Here is a 23068-nt window from a genome sequence, read left to right on the forward strand (position 1 = left end):
TTTTCCTTTTTTGTGATGGGGTCTTGCTTTTGTCACCCAGGCTGGAGTGCTACCTAGGGAAACATTGACTGTGAAACTAGTGGGCAGCTTTGGAATTTGATTACCATGTATCCAATCTATACTGTTATGTGATTTTCTCCAGCAACCTTCAGTAACCTGGTTGTCGGTAATAGAAAGGTAGTCATTAGAAATCAATCAAAACTAAGGTTTTTCCTTTCAGGTGTGAAGAAAGGACTATGAGTTAAAGGAATTGAAGAATCTGTTCAGAAAGTGGCTCAAGGGATGGACTTTAAAATCTGATATGAAGTGGAAATGAAGACAGGAGGGAGCTGATACGGAGAAAGTAGAAGTGACAATTTCTTGGAGGTTCCAATAAGGTCTGGGGACCTATCTCTTGGGAATAGTTGATGAGAGAATTGGAAGAATAGGAAGTTACAGTGAGAGAGTTGAGATGATTGGATTTGTTGTTTATGAAGTTAAACAGTTTTGGTGATGACAAATTTAGGGTGTTGATGTGGGTGATGGGTACTGAAATGGAGTGGATGGGAAAGGCATTAGAGATGAGAATGTCAAGGAGCTGAAAGTTCATGGTTTGGGATGGGTCATCCACGAGGACATGGAAGTCCTAGAGTGATGGCAGGACTTGGAGTGAGGAGAACAATTGTCTCATGGCCCAGAAGTCTACAAATAACAGCAACAAGGTGGGGTAGAGGTTGGTATTGTCAAATGGCTTAAAGCTAAAAGAAGCAGGAATTTTGACATGAGAGTAGAAAAGCAAGGTCTGGGGGTAGCACTGGGCAGAGAAGAGTTTGCCAACCTCAAAGATCATGTAGTTCAAAGATCTCACTCTATGGATAAAGAGACGGTTCAGAGAGCAGTAGCTAGCCTCCAAGATATCCCCCAGTGATCCCTACTGTATGATATTCCATACCCATGTGTAGTACCCTCCTGCAGTGTACCAGGGTCAGTTTATGTGAAGAGTAGAATACAGCAGAAATATGTTATGTCTGAGATTAGGTTTAAAGGCTACTGTTCACTCCTGTCTAGTTGCCCTCTTGTTCTTAGGTCATCACTCTGGAGGAAGCCAGCTGCCATATCATGAACAACCTTGGAGAGACCCACATGGCAAGGAACTGAAGCCTCTTGCCAGCAACCATATGAGTGAGCTTAGAAGCAGATCCCCCTACCCCAGTCAAGCCTTCAGATGACAGCAGTTCCAGCTGACATCTTTATTGCAACCTCTTGAGAATCCCTGAGTCCTCTGGGAACTGTTACGCTATTCCTGAATTTCTAACCCACAGAAACTGTGAGATAATATGTTTGTTGTTTTAAGCCTCTATGCTTGGGGTAATTTGTTAAGCAGCCATAGATAAATAATACAGAAAAATTTTGAAGCTTATCCAAAGTCACAAAGCTGGTTAGTGCCCAAAATGAAGTGAGAACACAGGGCTCTTGACTCTCAAGGTTCTGTAAGATCTCACATATCTGAGGATATCTAGGTCTCCTTTTGTAGTGGATGCCCATAAATTCAGGAGGTGGTCATAACTACCTGAAAATATTGAATTGATCATCGTTTTGCTTTTTTATAGGCAAAATAAAATGAAAATTGGGACATGCTTCCTCATGGAATATGGAGTAATATTTAGTAAGATAAGTAATTTCCTCATCCCTATCACATTGTAATACATAAGTATTTCTAAAGCAGGCTTACATCTTTTTGCCATAATTTCTAGAAGAATTGAGAGGATTAATTCAGGAATGTGCAACAGCCAAGTGGTAAAATCAGAAATGTAATTTCTTTTCTTTTTCTTTTGAGATGGAGTCTCACTCTTATCACCGAAGCTGGAGTGCAGTGGTGTGATCTCAGCTCACTGCAACCTCCGCCTCCCAGGTTCAAGCGATTCTCCTGCCTCAGCCTCCCAAGTAGCTGGGACTACAGGTGCGTGCCACCATGCCTGGCCAATTTTTAAATATTTTTAGTAGAGACAGATTTTCACCATTTTGGCCAGGCTGGTCTCGAACTCCTGACCTCAGATGATCCGCCTGCCTTGGCCTCTCAAAGTGCTGGGATTACAGGTGTGAGCTACTGTGCCCAGCCCAGAAGTGTAATTTCTACTTGCCTTATTTTGACCACTTGACAGGAATGACATAGTGGAGCTGGTATTAGTTAATCCCATTTAAACTCTTCACTGTAAGTCTGACCTTCCTGTGTGGTGAATTCATGACAGGGTCTAGTGTCTGCATTCTGCCTATTCCCTTAAATGTAATATTCACAGAAGGGCAGATTGCCGAAAGGCACTTTGTGTCTTCTATTTGCATGCCATAGACTCTACCATTTGTATGCACGTGACTATTAGGCCAGAGAACATTTATGTGACCCTTTGATTTATAATCTGGGTCTTAGTTTTTAAAAATTTGATTATATGATATTTTTATTTTTTTCTTCCTTAAAAACATAACTAGAAAAGTGAGAGGGTAGGTTTAAATTTCACTAGAACATAGAATCTTTAAAAAATTAATCTCAAGTGCATTCAAGGTTCCAGTCTCATTAAATCTCACAAAAATTCAGATGTATGTCCAATTATTCCTCATTACAGTCAGGAAGTTAATTTGCTGTCATATATTCTCAGCATTAGGGAGATTCTTGAATGTTTTTCTGTATTTTTTTCTCACTATACTTGAAAAAATAGATTTTTCAGCTATTCCTTAGTTTTACTTATACTCCTGAGAGTCATAGAAAGACAATTTTCATTTCCTTGACATTTTAGCACTTTCCTGGCTATGATCCAGCTAATTAACTGTGGGTCAAGCTTGCTTTAGATAAAGTACTACTTTATATTAAAAAGGTTAGTATGTAGTTTGAATTTTATTTTACAAAATTTCAGCATTAAAAAACACCAGCACCAAGAAACCCCCCACAAAACACAAATATGTATCCTCAACTACCGATGGTACTCATTTGTCAGAAACCTCAGAAAAGTTGTGTCTCATTTTTTAGAAACCTCAGTAGCCTCCCAAGTAGCTGGGATTACAGGTGTGTGCCACCACGCCTGGCTAATTTTTGTATTTTTAGTAGAGATGGGATTTCACCATGTTGACCAGGCTGGTCTTGAATTCCAGACCTCAGGTGATCTTCCTGCCTCGGCCTCCCAAAGTGCTGGGATTACAGGCACGAGCCACTGCACCCAGCTGGGGATTACATTTCAACATGAAATTTAGGTGGGAACACAGATTCAAATTATATCAGATCTCCACATGGAGACATTGAGAAAGTAGCTGAATATAGAATCTGGATTCAAGGGAGAGGTCCAAGATGGAAATATAAATCTGAAAATCATTAACATATGGACAGTATTTATAGTTATGGGATTGGATTGGTTTACCCAAGGAGTGTCCAAGGATGGAGGGAAGAAGAGGATCAAGGCCTAAAAAGGAGAAGAGGAGAATCCCACAGAAAGACAGTAAGAAGGAGCAGCCGGTACGAGGTAGGAAGAACCACAAAGCAGTGGTGTCCAGGAAGCCAAGGGAAAACGTTGTCTGGAAGGAGGAATTCTCAGTTCTTTATTCTACTTCTTTATTCTTGATATCTATTAAGTGAAAGCTATCTGATGTATCTTGCTAAGTGGACCTACTAATAATCAAGAAGGAAATAAAGCTTATAAGAATATTAACTTTGTGACCAATTCAAAACCTGTCTCCACCATTTACTCTGTGTCCTTGGGCAAGATTCTTTTTTGTGTGTGACATGGTCTGGCTCTGTCACCCAGGGTAGAGTACAGTGGTGTGATCTTGGCTCACTGCAACCTCTCCCTCCCAGGCCCAAGCCGTCCTCCCACCTCAGCTTCCCAAGTAGTTGGGACCACGGGCACGTGCCACCACATCCAGCTAATTTTTGTCTTCTTTGTAGAGATGTGGTCTTACTTTGTTGCCTAGGCTCGTCTTGAGCTCCTGAACTCAAGCAATTTGTCAGCCTTGGCCTCCCGAAATGTTGAGATTACAGGTGTGAGCCACGGTGCCCAGCCGAAATTCTTAACCTCTATTTGCTTCTGATTCCTCAATTCTACAGTGGGGATTATAGAATTGTTAAGAGGATTAAGTAAGTTAAGAGTGGTAAATGATTACTGAGACAGTGCCAGGCACACGGTAAGTGCTTAATAAATATGATAATATTATTAATCACATGATTACATAAGGTATACTGCAATGAAAGGTCAATTTTATGATCTCTCAAATTTTCTGATGGTAGCAGCTAGAGCGTAAGGATTCCTTTTAGATTTCATTTCTCTGATTGGGTTTCTTATTGTGTTTATTCCTATATTTCTCTTTTCATGGTTTTTTCTTTTTATATGTTGGAATAAGAATAATTTAAAAAATCTGCACAACTCCTTGTATTTAAAGTTTTTAAACCAGCCAGCAGCAGAGGCCTTTAAAAGCAGATGATAAACCTGGGCAACAAAGCAAGACCCTGTCTCTACAAAAAAAAAAAAAAAAAAAAGTTTTTTAAAGTAGCCCTGTGCAGTGGCACAGACCTGTAGTCCTGGCTACTCGGGAGGCTTATGTGGCAGGAGCGGTTTAACCCAGGAGTTTGAGGCTGCAGTGAGCTATGATCACACCACTACCCTTCAGCCTGGGAGACAGTGACACCCCATCTGTAAAATAAATAAACGAATAAACAAAATTAAAGCACATCATGATTTGCCACAGGTTTCTTTTTTAAAAAAAGGATAAATAATGTCATAGAACAGTGGTCCCTAAGCTTTTTGGGATTACTGATTCCTTTGAGAATCAGATAAAAGCTCTTCCCTGAAAAAGGCATATACAAATACACACACACACAATTTTAATTACAATTTGAGGGTGTTTGTGTGTCCCTGAAGCCAACCCTTGAGTCTTTGAAGGCAGCCATGCAGTCAGACTTTGAATTGACTGCCAAGTCCACATTCTTTTTTATTTTATTTTATTTTTATTATTTTTTGAGATGGAGTCTTGTTCTGTTGCCCAGGCTGGAGCACAGTGGCGTAATCTTGGCTCACTGCAACATCTGTCGCCTGGGTTCAAGCCATTCTTCTGCTTCAGCCTCCCAAGTAGCTGGGATTACAGGTGCCCACCACCACATGCAGCTAATTTTTATAATTTTAGTAGAGATGGGGTTCACCATATTGGGCAGGCTGATCTCAAGCTCCTAACCTCAGGTGATCCACCTTCCTCAGCCTCCCAAAGTTCTGGGATTACAGGTGTGAGCCACTGTGCCCAGCCAAAGTCCACATTCTTACAAGCTTTATTTTCTTCTTATTTGGTAGGCCCATTTAGCATGATCTCAACACATCATGAATTTTAAATCATTCACATACTTCTAGTGTAAATAAAAAGAAAATTTCCTTAGAGAAACCTCAATTCTGAACCAATTAAGTTGGGGAGAAAAATAAAATGATTCATGGGAAATGTGACCCGTGCAGCCAGGGCCCTGCACTCAGAAGAGTCCACACTTAGATTAATGCTGTTCTGTTACCATGTTGAAATTTTTAGTAATTTTTGAACAAGAGGCTTTATATTTTCATATTCCATAGGGTCTTGAAAATTATATAGCCAGAGAAACACACATACATGCAATTAAATTCACTAGGGTTTTTCTCTCTTTGATATTTACACAAGAACACAAAGTAAACAAGAAATAAAATGTTTTCCAATGTCTTTCAAAGATAATGTTTTTATATAAGTTGTGTGTTCTCACTAATTTTTTCTTCTTGAAGTAATATGTTAATTAATCACAGCCTGCTCCTATGCTTTTGACATTCACTTTAAAAGTCCAAAGGGAAGATGCGATTAAGTATTAAAATTATCATGAACAACATTAAAAGACAGACATACAGGAACCTCTATATTTCAGGCCAAACGACCTAAGCAAAAGAAAGATTTTGATGTCTGGAGAAAATATTTGCAAACTATACATCTAACAAAGATCTAATATCCAGAATATACAAGAAACTTGAGGCCAGGCCAGTGGCTCATGCCTGTAATCCCTGCAGTTTGGAAGACTGAGGCAGGCGGATCACCTGAGGTCAGGAGTTTGAGACCAGCCTGGCCAACATGGCAAATCCCCATCTCTACCAAAAATACAAAAATTAGCCAGGTGTGGTGGCATGCGCCTGTAAGCCTAGCTACTCAGGAGGCTGAGGCATGAGAATCGCTTGAACTAGGGAGGTAGAGGTTGCAGTAAGCTGAGATCACACCACTGCACTCCAGCCAGGGGGATAGAGTGAGACTCTGTCTCCAAAAAAAGAATCTTAAACAAATGTACAAGCAAAAAACAAACAACCCTTTAAAAAAGTGGACATAGGGCATGAACAGACACTATTCAAAAGAAGATATACATGCGACCAACAACCATATGAAAAAATGCTCAATGTCATAATCATTGGAGAAATGTAAATCAATACTACAATGAGATATCATCTCATACCAGTCAGAATGGCTATTGTTATAAAGTAAAAAAATAACAGATGCTGATGAGGTTGTGGAGAAAAGGGAACACTTATACACTTCTGGTGGGAGTGTAAATTAGTTCATGAGTTTACCTATGGAACAATCCTGTATAAGTACCCCAAGTTTAAAGTAAAAGTTATAAAATATTTTTTAAAAAGATTTTGATGGCAATGGGAAGCACATGCTAAGGTAGTTAAGGAACAAGATGGGAGCACAGACATGAATGGTCGTACATGCCTGTTAAGATGCTTGGACCCTCTCCTGAGACATAGAGGCCATCGAAAGGTTTTAAGCAGCAGAGTATGGCCAACATCATTATCTGCATTTTTTTTTTTTTTTTTGTTTGAGTTGTATTCTCACTCTGTTGCCCGGATTGGAATGCAGCAGTGTGATCTCAGCTCACTGCAACCTCCACTTCCCAGGTTCAAGTGATTCTTCTGCCTCAGCCTCCTGAGTAGCTGGGACTACCAACACTCCCACCACGCCTGGCTAATTTTTCTATTTTTAGTAGAGATGGGGTTTCATCATATTAGTCAGGCTGGTCTGGAACTCCTGACCTCATGATCTGCCCATCTCAGCCTCCCAAAATGCTGGGATTATAGGCGTGAGCCACCACACCTGGCCATTATCTGCATTTTTAAGGGCTGCTATATTTAGCAAATAAAACTACAGAATGCCCTGTTAAATTTGAATTTCAGATAAACAATAAATATTTTTTTTTAGTATTGGTGTATCCTATGCAATATTTGGTACATACTTAAACCAAAAAGTTTTGGTTGTTTTCAATTTCATGTGAGCCTCCTGTATTTTATCTGGCAACCTTACTAGGCTTTTTTTTTTTTTTTTTTTTTTTTTTTTTTTTTTTTTTTTTTTTTTTTTTTTTTTTTTTTTTTTTTTTTTGTTGTCTCACTGTCACCCAAGCTGGAGTGTGGTAGGGGCAATCTCGGCCTATTGCAACCTCCATCTCACGGGTTCCAGGATTCTTCTGCGTCAGCCTCAGAGTAGCCGGGATTACAGGCACATGCCACCACGCCGGGCTAATTTTTGTATTTTTAGTAGAGATGGAGTTTCACCATGTTGGGGAGGCTGGTCTTGAACTCCTGGCCTCAGGCGATCCGCCAGCCTTAGCCTCCCAAAATGCTGGGATTACAGGCATGAGCCACCACGCCCAGCCTAGGTTTCTTAATGTAATGCTTGATGCATAGTAAGTGGTAAATACATTTCAGGCACTCTGCTTTTCTTGCCACCTGTAGGTGGCAGTCTTATCAAATAATTTTAAAGGAGTTCCAACAAAGGTGTTTAATATTATACTCTACAAGTTTAATACTGTTTAATCCCTCTATTAATATGGGTCTTAAAATTATATAAATGAAGTTTACACAAAATAAAAATAAATTTGAAGGTGCTCAAAACTAAATATAATTCAGTCCTCATCTTTTACACAACCTACCGTCAAATATTCAAATCTGGATGTCTAACGCTGGTGAAGTGTAGTCCTTTTATACTTCTAAGGATATTTTGAGGTATTTTGTAGCTTTTCATGATATTTTAAATGGGATCTTTTCTCCTCATATTTTCTAACAGACTACTTCTTCTGTGTACATAGCTATTGATTTTTGTATGTTTATTTTTGCTTCAGACCATACTCTATTAGTTCAAGTAGTATTACCGTAAATACTCTTGGATTTTCCAGTAGACAATTAAATGATCTGCAAATAATATACTTTTCTCTCTTTTTCAAATAGCAATCGATGTCTTTTAAAAAACTAAATGTAATTGTACTAGATGCAGGTGTTAAGAAGAAAAAGAAATAATTATATTGATGCTCTTAAAAAACTATTTCCAGCCAGGTGCAGTGGCCCATGCCTGTAATCCCAGCACTTTGGGAGGCCAGGGCAGATGGATCACCTGAGGTCAGGAGTTCAAGACCATCCTGGCCAACATGGTGAAACCCCATCTCTACTAAAAATACAAAAATGATCCGGGCATGGTGGCAGGCACCTATAATCCCAGCTACTTGGGAAGCTGAGGCAAGAGAATGGCTTGAACCCAGGAGGTGGAGGTTGCAGTGAGCTGAGATCATGCCACTGCACTCCAGCCTGGGCAACAGAGCGAGACTCCGTCTCAAAACTAAAAAACAAAACAAACCAGAAAGCTATTTCCATTAGTATGAGATTTTATATTCACTCAAAACTATTATTATAATAATTTAAAATTTAATCCAAAAATACAACTGTAACCTTATAATTGTATTTATACATGGATAATATAGAATTATGTAAAAATAGGACCTCCGTTATCTCTTACATCTACACCCATGCCCCCCTACCCATTATACTAAGAATGCTCTTCTTATCACAGAGATTTGTTTTCTTACAAAGTCAAAGGAGAAAACATCCCCATGAGATCCAATAAAGTCTTTAAGTAACTTATTCCATTATTATATATGGTATTCTAGAGAAGAATAATTCTAATTCCTTTGGAATTTCAATACAAGATACTTGAATTTTTTTAAAAGGAAGTTACATCACTTTCTACCATTATTCATTACCTTTTGAGCTGTGACAGTGTACTCAGCACTACACAAAACACAGGACACAGCGCCTTCCCTTAGCTGATGTTGAAAGGCCACCTTAGAATCTATGAACATGAGTTTCGAAGGTGGCACCTTTAGGTATTTTAGTTCACAGATATTTTAATGTGTGTTGATTTATAAACTGTAAAATAGAATGGAAGTTTAAATATTAATCTGAAAAATAAACTTTGTATGAGGTGGCACTGTTTATGTTAATATGTTATTTCTGTTGAAGTTGACTAAGTAATGGTTTCCTTACACTTTGCTGTATTCCAGCACTTACTCTGCAAGTATAAAATCTATTAATCATTTTTATGAATATGAAAGTAAATTAGTCTCAATGAAAAAATTAGAAAACACAGAAAAGTGTAAATAGAAAAATCATCTGCAATTCAATGTTTAGGCAGCTTACATTTTTTTTTTTCTCTGTGGCTCAGGAAACCCATAATAAGGCATAAGCTTTGGAATCAGACAAATCTGAGTTCAAATTCTACCCCCTCCACTTATTCAGTGCACCTTGCAGTAAGCCTCTTAATCTCAATGAGTTTATTTATTTTAAATTTTGACTTACCTTCCCCTCCAGTGACCATCCCTTCCTCCCTCCCTTCCTCCCTTCCTTTCTTTCTTCCTCCCTTCCTCTCTCTCTTCTTTCTTTCTTTTATTTCTTTCTTTCATTCATTCTTTTTCTTTTCTTTCTTTCTTTTCTCCCTCCCTTCCTCCCTTACCTCCTTTCTTCCTTCTTTTTGTTCCTCCCTTCCTTTCCCTCCCTCCTTCCCTCCCTTCTTTCTTCTTTCTCTCTTCCCTCCCTTCTTTCTTGTTTCTCTCTTCCTTTCCTTCCCTTTCTCTTTCCTTTCCTTTCTCCTGCTGTTTCCCACACTAGAATACAGTGGCACAATCTCAGCTCTCTGCAACCTCTGCCTCCCGAGTTCAACCAATTCTCCTACCTCAGCCTCCTGAATAGCTGGGATTACAGGCATCTGCCACCATGCCTGGCTTGCTTTTTTGTATTTTTAGTAGAGACAGGCTTTCACCATGTTGTCCCGGCTGGTTTCAAACTCCTGACCTCAAGTGATCAGCCCATCTCTGCCTCCCAAAGTGCTAGGATTATAGGCATGAGCCAGTGCGCCAGGCCCATCCATTTCTTCAGAAAAGCGTGTATTGTCCTTTCTTACCCTCACTGCATTCCTCTACCTACTATAATCTGGCTTCTGTCCCTATTGTCCAGAAATGACTCTCACAAAGGTCACTAATGGCCTGCGTGTTGCCAAGTTCAGTGCACATTTTCCTTCTCTTTCTTATGCTCCCTCTCAGCAGCTGTGTTGCCCTGGCACGCTGCAGAAGTGATACTGGACAGCTAATTGCAGACATTTCTTTCCAAGTTCAGTGAAGGAGTGTTGGTGGCTTGAAATTATTGGCCACAGTGACAGTATTTACACCACAAAAATCAGCAAATGCTATAAGTCAGGGCCTTTTTTTCCCGATAGCCACATGCTAAACACTTACCTGCACACCAAGAGATATAGGGGACCATTTTCCCCTTCATAGGATGCTATTTTTGTTGTTGTTTATTCAATACTACCCCCTCCTGATTTTCTTTTAGCTCCCCTATCCCACCATTACATGTTAGCATTCTTCTTCCTTTCATGCTCTAGCTCCATAAATGATCTCACTAGTTTCTATGTATTCAAATACTACCACTATGTGGATCAATTTTGGATTTGTATCTGCAGCCCAGACCTCTCCTCAAAGATTTGAACTCAAACATGGAACCACTCATTTAAATTTGTACTGGGGGTCTTAGAGCAGACATCTCAAACTCACTGACAAAACTTAGTTCCATAAAACCTTTCACTTTGTATGTGTGTGTGTGTGTGTTTGTGTGTGTGTGTGAGGTAAAGTCTCACTCTGTCACCCTGGCTGGAGTGCAATCTCAGCTCACTGCAACCTCTGCCTCCCGGGTTCAAGCGATTCTTATGCCTAAGCCTCCCGAATAGCTGGGATTACAGGCACCCGCCACCACACCCGGCTAATTTTTGTGTTCTTAGTAGAGACGGGATTTCACCATGTTGGCTAGGCTGGTCTTGAACACCTGACATCAAGTGATCCACCTGCCTCAGCCTCCCAAAGTGTTGTGATGTGTGAGGTGTGAACCACTGGGACCGGCCAAACCTTTCCCTTTCTGGTCTTCCCCATCCCAACATTCTCCATTTCAGCAAACGGAACCACAATATACTAGGTCACTGAAGCCAGAAACCTAAGCATCATCCATGGGTCTTCCCTGTTCCTCAACTTCATGTCTAATCCATCAGCAAATCCTGTCAATTCTACCTCCAAAATAGCTTGTTCCTCTTATTGTTTTTCTTCAGCTTTATTCCCATCGTATTTTGAGCTACCATCATCTTTCAGCTCAATTACTGTAACAGCTCCAAACTGATCTCTGAACTTCGATTCTTCTTCCCCCCAAATCCATTCTCCATGTAGCAGTAAAAAGTGATCATAACATGTGGAGGAGATCACACCATTGCTTAAAAGTCTTTTTTTACATTTCTCTAATAGCTCTTATATTCATTAAAGCTTTTTAAATTTTATTATGCTTTAAGTTCTGGGATGCATGTGCAGAATGTGAGGTTTGTTACATAGGTATTGTCTGCTTGAAGTCTTTAAATGGCCTTTCATTGCATTTAGTTTAAAAAATTCTTTCAGGTTTTCGAACTGGTCTCTGCTTACCTCTCTTCAACTTTTGAAGTGTGATTATTTAAGCTCATGTATGTTCTGTTCAAGACTTTGGCTTCCTAGTCTCTAAACATGCCAGGCTTCCCCTGCACCCCACATATAGCTTTTGTATGTACATACTGAGCCTGAAATGATCTTTTCTTTCTCTTCCTGTGGGTAGTTCCTTGTGTTCCTTTTATTACAAAATCAATTTAAATTTACCCTTTCCATTGTTCTTTATTCTAGCCCCTTATTTCCTGATTGACTGAATAAATGAAACTGTATTCCTAAGGATTTATCTAATAGGAATGAATAATGAAAAAGCATTAAAAAGTTCTTAGCATGAGGCCTGGTGCAGGGTATATGTTGAAGAATTTTTTTTTGCTACTATTTTTCAATTTAATTTAATTTATAACATTCCATAGTTCCTAAATAAAGACTTGTGTCCTGAAGGTGACTGTGTTAAAGCTCAGGATATTCTCACTTCCTAGTTTCACAGATGGGTAAGCTGATTTAAGCAGGACATCCCTAGTTTTTATGCTCTGGTTTATTAAGAATGTACTGGTAAAGGAAGGAGTGAATATTGCTGGTAGGAACTGAAACATGTATGGTGATCCAAATAGGATAAAAGACAAGAGCACTAAGAAAACTATTAGACCACAAGTGCCTCTTGTTTTTCCTGATCAAACAGATGTAGAAAGAGCATGTTTAGATTTTGGTGATTTAATTGGTCAGACTGTGATGCTAACAAGGCTCTGGTTATATGCTTCTAAATTTAGTCACTTAGTTTGATGTCAGAGAGTTCTGCAACTGTCATATTATATTAAAAATAAAGCTTTTCAATCGTTAGAGCACCTAGGGCAAGTAGAAGGTTGGTGCATTATATATATATACACGTATGCATATATATGTATATATACACATATATACAGGCACATAAACACACACCTATATACATACACACACACACATATGTGTTTTTTTCTTTTTCTTTTTCTTTTTCTTTTAAGACCGGGTCTCACTCTGTCACCCAGGCTGGAGTACAGTGGCGCGATCTTGGCTTACTGCAACCTCCACCTCCTGGGCTCAAGTGATCCTCCTGCATTAGCCTCCCAAGTAGCTGGGACCACAGACATGTACCACCATGGCTGGCTAATTTTTGTATTTTTGGTAGAGACGGGGTTTCACCATCTTGCCCAGGCTGGTCTTGAAGTCCTGAGCTCAAGCGATCTGTCCGCCTAGGCCTCCCAAAATGCTGGGATTACAGACATGAGCCACTGCATACAGCCCATTATGTTTTTTTATGTAGGGGTGATTTAGGGAGTAGCATCACTTTACAATTCTAAGAAGAGTACACAAGCAATATAACATTTAAATAACATTAGTACTGGCATCAGATTTAAAAACCATTAAAGGCAAGAAATTTGTTCAAATACTTGTTGGTTGTTTCTCAGGAGCAGTAACCTTTCTGTAGCCTTGAGGATGTATCTACAAGGGGCCCTCCAGGCAATTGCGTTCTACTTTCACACAAACCTGTAGCCCCACCCTCTCCAGTCTCTTGGTCTCCCTTAAGGACCTAGAACAAAATCTTCCTGAACTTTCACCTTGAACTGCCCTATCCACTGTGGTCTTTAAGGGGTAAGGGCTCACTCCCAGGCCTTGTTTTACCATGCAGTTAAAATATATAGAAAAAGAACAACTTAAGAGAAGTAAGAAAGCTTTGACCTGTGAAGGAAAATTTACATGAGGCCATTGGTTTCTACTGAGCTCTCGCACTGGGCCCAACAGACTGAAGCAAAATGGAATCACTCCTGCTGAAGTTTCACACCACCAAACCAAAACTAAGTTGTTGATCTGACCTTCCAAGGAATCAGAGAGAGAGAGAGAGAGCACCAAATCCCCAGACAGACCAGTTTTACCTGGCATGATAAGGAAGTCCTTTCTACTTTAACCTTTAGGAGGAAAGCAACTTCAAAATGACCAATCCACTTTTTGTTCTCTGGGTCTGCTTCCCCAGCCCTTTCTGCCTGTAAAGCCAACCTTCTCTGTTCAGCTCATTTACAGATTGAGTTGTTGCCCGATTCTAGAATCACTGATAAAAGCCTATTAAGATCTTTACCTAAATGAGTTGTAATTTTGTCTTTGGACAGACTCACTTGATTCTTTTTCCCGCAGATTCACTTTCCTCTTGCCTGCCACCTTCTTTTTCGGGAATCCCATTGTATGTTCTCAAGGACCCTGTTTATTCTGCAACTCAGATCAAAATTCCTCTTTCCTAAAGATGAGGTGCAGAAGAGAGAAGGCCTTGGCTTTCCTTATATAGAGAGTTGATTTCCTGGAAAACCTCCAGCCACAGCCCTTTTATTTGCTTTATTATTATTTTTTTTACTCTGCCATAAATTCAACCAAGTGTACACAACCCTTTTAACATGTGAATGATGAAAGAATAAAAGACACAGCCTCACTGGAAGGCAAGATGTGAGTCACCATTTAAAAAAAATCAACACAAACTTCATCCTAATGACTTTATTTCTAAGGATCTTTCCTAGGCATATATTTGCATGAATGTGAAGAGACACGCTCAAGCATATTTAGTGCAGCCTGGTTTGTAACAGTGAAATCAGCAACAACATAAATGACTGGCAAAAGGAAAATGGTTCCCTGAACTATATTACACCCATGCTATGGAATATATCCATACTATGCAGCATTCAAAGAATAAAATAGATCTATATGCATCGATATGAAAAGACCTTTAAGATATGTTAAATGAAAACAAATCTATAGAAAAAGCATAATCCAGTTACATAAAAATACATACTTCTTTGTGTATATGTACATACACATAATGTATATATGTACGTAAAGAAAAAGATCTAGAATGATGCCCGTCAAACAGTAGTGAGATTTTGCTTTGTTTCTGAATTTTTGACAACTTAAATGTATTGATATACTACTTATGTAATTAAACATTTAAGAAAAAAGGGCAAGGAAAGCAAGAAGTCACGCCGCATAGCCTAGTGACTACCTGCTCAGTCCCTGGAACCAGACAACCTGTATCCAGATTCTAGCTTGCCACTTACTTAACCTCTCTGTGCTTCAGATTCCTCCTCTGTAAACTGGTAACAACAGTATCTACCTCTGAAGGTGGTTCTAGATATGAAATAAGATGATATGTTTAAAGTGGTTGGAACCTCATGATGGCTATATAAATGTTAGCTAATATTACTGATTAAGGAGAGAATAAATCACTGGTGATTCCACTTTAGTCGGAGAAGAATGATTATTTTTTTCATATTCTGGCACTGATGAGACCTCAGGAAATGTGTTTAAAAAAATCAATGTCAAATAGCCTGAAGACGAGGCTTCTAATACTCCTGCTATTAGCTAGTCTTCCTGGAACAAAATGCACGCTGGAGAGAGTACAGTTCCACCGACATTCACACCAATACTCCACTGGGTGCTAGAGACCAGTGAGGCAAAATTTCTGCTTTTAAGGGGCCCATTTTTGTGACAGGGGGTGTAGCAGAGGGAAGAATCAAATCAGTAAACAAATCTTTTTAACACAGTGTAGTCCACAAGATGGGGTGACACAGAACAGTGAGTGGAGCTGGAGGAACAAAGAATGGGAGGAACAAGAACGCTCCTGGTGGAACGCTCTGGAAAGATGAGAGGAGTTAGTGATGAAAATAAAAAAAGGGATGGGCACTTCAGGTAAGGGAAACAACATGATTTATTTAGGGGAACTACAAGGAGTTTGATATTATTAAAATGTATGTCTGGATGATGAATGGGGGGGCAAGGAAGTAACGAACAACAAATTTAGAAAGACAGTGACAACGATATACCTTAATTATGTAGCATCAGGGTAGTAGAAACTTCACAAGGCAAGATCACGGTGGAAAGATTATGGAAGACAATCTGCCTATTTGAACAGATTGAGAGCTTTTGTTTGTTTGTTTGTTTGTTTTGAGACAGAGTTTCACTGTCCTCCAAACTGGAGTGCAGTGGCCCAATCCTGGCTCAGGGCAGTCTTAACCTCCTGGGCTCAGGTGATCCTCCTATCTCAGTCTGCCGAGTAGCTGGGACCACAGGTGTGTGACAGTACATCTGGGTAATTTTTGTATTTTTTGTAGAGGTGGGGTTTTGCCATGTTGCCCAGGCTGGTCTCAAACTCCTGGGCTCAAGCTATCCACCTACCTCAGCCTCCCAAGCTGCTAGGATTACAGGCATGAGCCACTGTGCCCAGCCAGACTGATTTTATGAATGAAGTCTCATTTTGACAAATCATCTTTTGAAAAAAATATGACAGGCTGACTTCTGACTTGTACTTCCAGGTAGAATGCAGCAGGTCATAGCAGACCAGTGCTCTTGCTGCAACACCTAAGGAAAAGAAAGATAAGTTACCAAAATCATGGTGCAAAAGATTTAGTGAGAGAGCTATGGAAACATTGACCCCTATATGAACTAACATTTCAGAGAGAGGGGAGTACTTCCTAAGGGAGTTGACTATCTCTGGCCATTTTCCTCCCAGGAGATATTTATTAGTTCTGAGTGAAGACTAAGAATCATGCTGGGCTAGGGGGCGGGACTCTTGGTGCTTGCATGGGGCTGGCTCGACAGATTGTAAACTAGTTAGAACTGAACACATAGGAGCATATGCTAATGCTTCGGTGATGCATGAGGCTGGGAGACTTGGCCAGAGAGGCAGAGTGAAATATCCCAATTTCATGGTACTTAGGAGACCAAGTCCCACTAGGAGGAGGCATCCTGCCACAAATACACGGCTAGTTACCCTCAAGACATTTGTTAAATATTGAAGCTGCCTGGGATCAGAGGGCAAAAAGCTCAACTCAAAACCTCTGAAGAGCAGAACTGACTCTGAACAGCCAAAGAACCGGAGATCCAACAGGCTCTTAACCAAAAGCCTGGAGGGCCACACTTGAGGAACAGTGACAAAAAGAGATCCGTATTTGAGTTGAAGTGATCTGCCTATTTCATGGAGGATGACATAACCTGAAACCTCTGAATTCTTTACATACAATGTTTGGAATGCAATTAAAATTACAAAATTTGTGAAGGAGCAGGAAAATATGGCCAATAACCAAGAGAAAAAGCAGACAATACAAGCAAAGTCACAGATAGTTGATATACTTGAGTTAACTGACAAGGACTCTAGGAATAACTACAATTAATAAATTAAACAAAATAGAAAAAATATGGAAAAACATGAAAAGATAGAGAAATTCAACAGAGGTAGAATCTACTAGAAAGATCAAAAGCACATTCTAGAAATGAAAAGGACACTATATGAAATTAAGAACAGTTTAGATGAGTTTTACAGGCACAGCACAGCAAAGAAAGAGTTAATCTATTTGAAGACAGCTCAATAAAAATGATCCAAATTGAAACATAGAAAAAATCGTGGAAGAAAAAGAATGGAGCAAAGGAGACGTGGGGCATAGATAAGCAATCTAACATATTTATAATTGGAGGGGGTGGGGATAGAGAAGGGAGCAGAAGGAATATTTAAAAGATTTAAAAGATAAGTGAAACCTAAGCAGAATAAAAGAAATTGATACATAGGTATATCATAGCCAAACTGATGAAAACCAAAGATTAAAAACATTTTAGGCTGGGTGTGATGGCTCACACCTATAATCCCAGCCCTTTGGGACGCCAAGGTAGGAGGATCATTGAAGTCAGGAGTTCGAAATCAGTCTGGGCAATATAGTTGGACCCTGTCTCTACAGGAAAAAAAAAAATTTAGCTGGGCATCCCATACCTGGTGTTCTTGTAGTCCAAGCTTCTTGGGAGGCTGAGGTGGGAGCTCAGAAGTTTGAGGTTGCAGTGACCTATGATCACACCACTGCATTCTAGCCTGGGTGACAGAGGGAGACCCTGACTCTCACCCTATTACAAAAATACATTATTTTTTTTGAGATGGAGTCTTGCTGTCATCCAGGCTAGAGTGTAATGCCACAGTCTAGGCTCACTGCAAACTTCGCCTCCTGGGTTCAAGTGATTCTCCTGCCTCAGCCTCCCCAATATCTGGGACTACAGGCATGCACCACCACACCAAGCTAATTTTTGTATTTTTAGTAAAGACAGGGTTTCACCATGTTGGCCAGGCTGGTCTCAAACCCCTGACCTCGTGATTTACCCGCCTTGTCTTCCCAAATTGCTGGGATTATAGGCGTGAGCCACCACACCCGGCCCCAAAATACATTTTTTAACAGAGGAAAAAAATATACTTTATCTTCAGAGGTACAACAGTAACACCAATTGCAGTCTTTTAAACAGAAACTTTGAAAAAATAAATGGAATGACACGTCTTCAAACTGCTGAAAAAAGAAAGAAAAAGGTGTCACTAGTGATTTTACCTACACCAAAAATGGATTTGTTGTTCACCGTCTCATGCTCACGACTATTTGTGGGTCCTCTGTAACACTCTTTGGTATCCTGTGATGTCTTCCTCATACCCTTCTCTACTGTAGAATTTCAGGCTTCACAGTTCTGTAGTGTTGAAATCACCTATGCTAGGTTACATACACTGTAGCTTTATCCTCCTTTAAAGTGACCTTTACTTTTATCCACTGGCTTTAATCTGCAATCAAACATTAATGTAACCCCATTAGGAGTTTGGTATTCCACTGACTATGAGCAACAGCGCTCTACCTGTATATTAGGAACATAATTTGTATTAGAAGCTTATTTTCTGATTTTTTTTGTAAAATAGTGTTGACATCCCAGTGGTTAGAGAAATGTTTTATGCCTTACAAGTGTTAGATTGGGATTTCAGTCACAAACGATATATCATGTACGTGACTTAAGAATTTAAATGAAGCATGACTGGGCATGGTGGCTCACTCCTGTAATCTCATCACTTTGGGAGGCCGAGGTGGGAGGACCACCTGAGGTCTGGAGTTCAAGACCAGCCTGACCAATATGGAAAAAACCCATATCTACTAAAAATACCAAATTAGCTAGGTGTGGTGGCCGCATGCCTGTAATCCCAGCTATTTGAGAGGCTGAGACAGGAGAATCGCTTGAACCCGGTAGGTGGGGGTTGCGGTGAGCTGAGATCTCACAATTGCACTCCAGCCTGGGCAAAAAGAGCAAAACTCTATCTTAAAAAAATAAAAGTAAAAGGATAACAAAAAAGAATTTAAATAAAGCAGTTCAATAATATAAGCATCAGTGCCATCACTAGGTTGCCATCACTAGGTTGTAGGTTTCTTTTGCTAAGATTTAACATATCTAAGCAGTGACTGAGAAGGCTTGTAAAACATGTGTCTTCAATAATTCCGTAGATTAATCTGCAGAACGGTGAGAACTTACTGTGGCTAATGTGCTCTTCCTGGTCTATCTATGGTATTCAGAATGATCATCCAGTCATTTTTTCAAATATCCCTCACCTCTCTCTTGGAACTAAAGAGACACCATCCAGCAATAGATGAATAATCCTTGATGACTAGGATAAACCAGTTGCCTCTCCTGATCTCTCAAATATTCCATTGAATTTCCACATATCTAATTCTCAAACTGCTCAAATGCCCTATTGATATGGTTTGGCTCTGTGTCTCCACCCAAATCTCATTGTGAATTGTAAATCCCCACGTGTGGAAGGAGGGGCGTGTAATCCCCACATTTTGAGGGAGGGAGGTGATTGGATCATGGGGGTGGTTTCCCCCATGCTATTCTTGTGATAGTGAGTGAGTTCTCACGAGATCTAACGGTTTTATAAGCGTCTGGCATTTCCCCTACTTGTACTTTTCCCTCCTGCCACCATGTGAAGAGGGTCCTTACTTCCTCTTCACCTTCCTCCATGATTTTAAGTTTCCTGAGGCCTCCCCAGCCACCCGAACTGAGAGTCAATTAAATCTCTTTCCTTTATAAGTTGCCCAGCCTCAGGTGGCATCTTTGTAGCAGTGTGAGAACGGACTAATACACCTGTGTTTCTTGCTTTGTTTCAGGACACTAGTTCCTGGCATGGGTACCTTTGGACAGCTAGTACTTTTTATCCCCTGGCTCTTGCTGGGGGACTAGAGTCCAGTCTTATCTCCACCTCGGTTCCCTTGTACTGATTTCCTTTATGATGGAGCCTATGTCTAAAATATTTAACATCTCTGCTCTGCTCTGCCAAATGCTGCCACTAGCTCTCATGTCTAGATTAGAGGCCCTTCCAAGTTTTACATTCTGGCCTGACTTTGGACTAGATTACTTATTACCCTGTTTAACTCTCTCACTTTACAGCCCAACTTTTTTCTCAGTTGTAGGAGCCTTACAAATGGGTACTTTTCAAATATTTGTTCATTTTACTTATCCTTGTGGAAATCCACCCTGTATACGTGCAGCTTAGTAATCAGTAAGGTCTCAAGAGTACTCTTCTGTAGATTCCTGTAGCTCTTTCTCCACATAGTTTCCTCTAGGCACTTAACCCACACCTTCCATCCACCACGGTCTCTCGGGACCATGATTGTTGTCTCGTAAACTCAGTGAGACCACTGAGCTCTGTTTGAGTTTTTCCTCCCTTCACCTGTGGCCTGGGAGTTTCCTCTAGTCAGAAGCCAAGGCATTCACAGGAATCAATTTATTTGCTTCCCTTTTCTCAAGAATCACTGTTGTCCAATACCTAAAAATGGTTGTTTCATGTATTTTTTTCAGTTTTTAGTCTTTTGATTTGGGAAGACAAGTCTAACTCTTACTTTATCATGGCCAAAAGCAGAATTCTAGTCTATAATCTCATTTAAATCTTTGCTCCAACTGTAGTTAAGTGTGTCTAATACTCTTGATTTGTTCTTTCTTTTTTTTTCTTAGTTTCTAAAGGCCATTCATTTTGTTAATTCTTTTCAAAGAACCAAATTTTATCCTAGTTCTTCATTTCAAATGTATTGATATTTAGTTGGATTATTTCTATGTAAACAAATTTCCTTTTTCCTCATTCTTGCTTTTATCTCATACTTTTTTTTTGAGATGGAGTTTCAGTCTCGTTACCCAGGCTGGAGTGCAATGGCGCGATCTCGGCTCACCGCAGCCTCCGCCTCCTGGGTTCAGGCAATTCTCCTGCCTCAGCCTCCTGAGTAGCTGGGATTACAGGCACTTGCCACCATACCCAGCTGATTTTTTGTATTTTTAGCAGAGGCGGGGTTTCACCATGTTGACCAGGATGGCCTCGATCTCTTGACCTCGTGATCCACCTGCCTCGGCCTCCCAAAGTGCTGAGATTACAGGTGTGAGCCACTGCGCCCGGCCCCACTTTTTTTTTTTTTTTTGAGACAGAGTTTCACTCTTGTTGCCCAGACTGGAGTGCAATGGCGTGATCTCAGCTCAACACAACCTTCGCCTCCCAGGTTCAAATGATTCTCCTGCCTCAGCCTCCTGAGTAGCTGGGATTACAGGCATGCGCCACCACACCCGGCTAATTTTTATATTTTCAGTAGAGACAGGGTTTCTCCATGTTGGTCAGACTGGTCTTGAACTCCCAGTCTCAGGTGATCCGCCTGCCTTGGCCTCCCAAAGTGTTGGGATTACAGGTGTGAGCCACCATACCTGGCCTATCTCATACTTTTTAATGGTGGTCATTTTCCTCTATATAAATATATTTATATATATATTTATGTATCAACGATACAGAAATTCTATTTGTGGTTCACTCAATATCTGTTTTAAAATACTCAATATCTGTTTGTTTTAAAATATCTGTCTTGCCTTCATTTTTGAAAGATATTTTTGCTGTTCATGCAATTTTTTGTTTGTTTTTGAGACGGAGTCTCTCTCTGTAGCCCAGACTGGAGAGCAGCGGCACAATCTCTGCTCACTGCAACCTCTGTTTCCTGAGTTCAAGCTATTCTCCTGTCTCAGTCTCCTGAGTAGCTAGGATTACAGACATGCACCACCATGCTCAGCTAATTTTTGTATTTTTAGTAAAGACAGGGTTTCACCATGTTGGCCAGGCTGGTCTTGAACTCCTGACCTCAAGTGATCCACTTGTCTTGGCCTCCCAAAGTGCTAGGATTACAGGCATGAGCCACCACACCCAGCCTGTTCATAAAATTTTTAATGAACAATTATAGGCTATCAGAATCCTATTGTCTCATGGCTTTCATCATTTCCCTCGAGTCTACTGTCAATCTGTTTTGTTTCTAGGTTATGTCCTTTCTCTTTGACTACTTTTTAGATCCTATTTTTGTTTTTAGTGTTGTTCAGTTTCAATACAGTGTGTCTAGGTCTAGATTTCTTTTTATTTATCTTACTTGGTATATATTGTATTTCCTTTATCTATTGATATATGTATTTTGTAATATTCTTAATTGTTTTTTCTTCAGATGTAGTCTTTTTTCCATTTTAAAATTCTTTCTTGGGACTCCTATTACAAAGTAGATCTTCTCATCCCATTGTCAATATGACTTAACCTCTATTTTGCATTATTTGTCTCCCAATATTTTAGAGCTGTATTTCTAGGGGCTTTTTAATATCTACTACCCAATTCACTAATTCTTCCTTTGGTTCTGTTTGTCTGTTTTATCTATACATTGAGTTTTAAAATTTAAATAGTTGATAGTTATTTCTATTTGGGCTGGAGTGCAGTGGCACGATCTCAGCTCACTGCAACCTCCACCTCCCAGGTTCAAGCAATTCTCTTGCTTTATCCTCCTGAGTAGCTGGGATTACAGGTGCCTGCCACTACGCCCAGCTAAGTTTTTTGTATTTTTAGTAGAGACAGGATCTCACCATGTTAGCCAGGCTGATCTCGAACTCCTGACCTTGTGATTTGCCCACTTTGGCCCCCCAAAGTGCTGGGATTACAGACATGAGCCACCATGCCCAGCCTCTATTTGGTTCTTTTTGAAATTTACTTGGTCATTTTTGGTAGTCTCAGTGCTGGCTTAGTTTTATGATGTGTATCTTTTGTTACATTTTTGTGACTTTATATATATTTTATCTCTTGTTTTATATGTATTATCTGGGAATTATAATAACCAAACTACTTAGTATCTATTTATTGTTTCTGCTGACTCTCACTCAGCGTGGCTTATTTTCCTGTGTATTTATTCAACTTTTATCATGACTTCATTTTTGCTTGATCTTTATCTATGGAACCCTGGGGGTCTACACTGACAAAACTTTTTGTGTTTTTTTGAGACAGAGTCTTACTCTGTCACCCAGGCTGGATTGCAGTGATGGATTCATGGCTCACTGCAACCTCAACGTCCTGGGCTCAAGTGATCCACCCACCTCAGACTCCCAAATATCTGGGACTACAGGCAAAAGCCACCACACCTAGGCAATTAAAAA

The 23068-nt window shown here is 40.0% G+C and overlaps 2 long non-coding RNA genes across 2 annotated transcripts in view; one reads left to right on the top strand and one right to left on the bottom strand.

Annotated features, from left to right (window-relative positions):
- LOC119473466 overlaps positions 1–1656 on the top strand; it is a 23983-nt gene extending 22327 nt beyond the window's left edge. The window contains exon 3 of the long non-coding RNA XR_005202685.1: positions 1590–1656. This is a non-coding gene — a long non-coding RNA (uncharacterized LOC119473466). The remainder of the gene's footprint in view (positions 1–1589) is intronic.
- A 13831-nt stretch (positions 1657–15487) lies between these two features.
- LOC119473471 overlaps positions 15488–23068 on the bottom strand; it is a 15373-nt gene continuing 7792 nt past the window's right edge. The window contains exons 2-3 of the long non-coding RNA XR_005202690.1: positions 18158–18377; positions 15488–16153 (exon numbers count right to left, since the gene is read on the bottom strand). This is a non-coding gene — a long non-coding RNA (uncharacterized LOC119473471). The remainder of the gene's footprint in view (positions 16154–18157; positions 18378–23068) is intronic.

The sequence above is a fragment of the Cebus imitator genome, unplaced genomic scaffold (genome assembly GCF_001604975.1).
Source record: "Cebus imitator isolate Cc_AM_T3 unplaced genomic scaffold, Cebus_imitator-1.0 Scaffold161, whole genome shotgun sequence".
Classification (NCBI taxonomy): Eukaryota; Metazoa; Chordata; class Mammalia; order Primates; family Cebidae; genus Cebus; species Cebus imitator.